The sequence below is a fragment of the Elephantulus edwardii genome, unplaced genomic scaffold (genome assembly GCF_000299155.1).
Source record: "Elephantulus edwardii isolate Elephantulus edwardi_28Jun2011 unplaced genomic scaffold, EleEdw1.0 scaffold00009, whole genome shotgun sequence".
NCBI lineage: Eukaryota > Metazoa > Chordata > Mammalia > Macroscelidea > Macroscelididae > Elephantulus > Elephantulus edwardii.
Window position 1 is genome coordinate 31,909,012 of NW_006399759.1, and position 2,338 is coordinate 31,911,349.

Consider the following 2,338-nt stretch of genomic DNA (forward strand, 5'->3'; position numbering starts at 1 on the left):
GAGGGACAGGTCCTTGGAGGAGGACATCATGCTTGGTAGGGTGGAGGGACAGGGCAGAAGGTGAAGGCCCCCTATGAGGTGGATTGATTCAGTGGTTGGGGTAATCGGGATGGGTGTGTTAGAGACGGTGCAATTGGCACAAGCAGAGCAGAGTTTAATGCTGTCATCCATAGGGTCGGTCTGAGTCACAAGTGACTTGATGGCACACAACAACAACAATAATTTGATACATGGGGGAGTGAGGGAACCGGAAATAATTTGTACTAGAAGTCAATGTATTCTAATTTTAGAAATAAATTAATATTAAAAAAGAAAATGAAGGAGTATACAGAGTCATTTTATCAGAAAGAAGTGGATGACACAGAATTTAAAGAAACATTTGATCAAAAGGCAAAGATGATAAAGAATGAAGTTCAAGCTGCTCTGAAGGACTTGACAAAAAATAAACGTCAGGAATTGATGGAATATCAATTGATACATTTCAACAAATTAAAAAAAAGAGAGTGTGAGTGTGGAAATTATAAAAAAAAAATTCATGAATATCACACACCAGCCTAATGCTTCCTTGATTATAGTAACTCGAGGTTTGAATTAGTTCTTCAGTTCCTTGAGCTTAAGAAATGCTGAACGATTTCGGCCCTTTTGGTTTTCCGACTCCAGCTCCTTGCACATTTCACTGTAATATTTTGCTTTGTCATCCCGTGCTGCCTTTTGAAATCTTCTGTTCAGCTCTGTAGTATCTTGAATTCTTCCTTGTGCTTTGGCTTCTCTACACTTCAGTGCAATCTTCAGAGTCTCTTCTGACATCCATTTTGGTCTTTTCTTCCTCTTCTATCTTTGTAAGGACCGTTTGCATGCTTCCTGGATGACACATTTGACATTCTCCCACAACTCATCAGGTCTTCGCTCATTAGTGTTCAAGGCCTCAAACTTGTTCCTGAGATGATTCTGAAATTCAAGTAGGATGAACTTAAAGTCATATTTTGTCTCCTGTGAATTCGGTTTAATTTTCCTCAGCTTCAGCTTGAACTTGCATATGAGTAGTTGGTGGTCTGTTCCACAATCAGCTCCTGGCCTAGTTTTCCCAGCTAATATTGAGCTTTTCCAGTGCTTTTTTCCACAGATGTAATTGATCTGATTCCTATGCATACCATCAGGTGAAATCCATGTGTATAATCTGCGTTTATGCTTCTTAAAATATATTTGCAATGAATAAGTCATTGATTGTACAAAATTCAATCATTCTATCTCCAGCTACATTTCTGTCACCAAGACCATATTTTCCAACTAGTGATTCTTCTTCTCTGTTCCCAACTTTTTCATTCCAGTCACCCATTATTATCAATGCATCTTGATTGCGTGTTCGATCGATCCCCAACTGTAAAAGTTGATAGAAATCATCTATTTCTTCTTTGGCTCTGGTGGTTGGTGCATATATCTGAATGATATTGGTATTCACTGGACTTCCTTTTAAGCGTATGGATATAATCCTATCACTCACAATGTTGTACTTCAAGATTGATCTAGAAATTACTTTTTTAACTATTTTAAAATAATGGAGAATCAACTGGAAGCATGATGATGGTTTTACTCTATGCTATTATATTTTTCTTTTAAGAAACTCTCAACAACATGTCTTTCAAAGTTCCTACATCATTTTGCATTTCTACAATCAATGAATAAGTTATGCAACCATAACAATATTCTTTACTCAACACTTACTAGTCAAAACTTTAATGTAATTAGGGCAAGTCTGATTCTCAATACTGTTTTGCATATTACAATAGAGTTAACCTTCTTGAGCTCCAGTAAGTACCAGCTGAAAGCCAATTGTTTTGATACTCAAAAGTATTATCACACACATGAAATTTTTGGAGGTATATTTTGGTATGAGGTATATCACTACACTGCAATCCCAAATGCATGCAGTTCAAATCCACATGCTATTGTACAGGAGAAAGATGGGCATTCTTTCTTGTGCAATTTAGTGGCTCTAAAACCCATTGGAGGATCAGCTAGAGATTGATTTCAATGTAATGGGAAACATCAACAATAATATCTCAAGCTAACAAACTCAAGAGTTTATAGTAAATTTTAAAAGTTTGTATTAAAATGGGAATTACTAGGTTACCTAAAGTGTTAACACAGTTGGCTGCTCCTAGAAGGAATGATATGTGATTGACTTCTAAAAAGGTATAACCTGAAAAGTCTGTAGAGCACAAATCTATTCTCATCTATGTGGGATTAATATGAGTTTGAGTCAGCTATTTGTTCTCAGCTTTTTCCTATATATTCTCGTTCATTTTTAATCTTTATTATTAATATATGAGAAAAATTT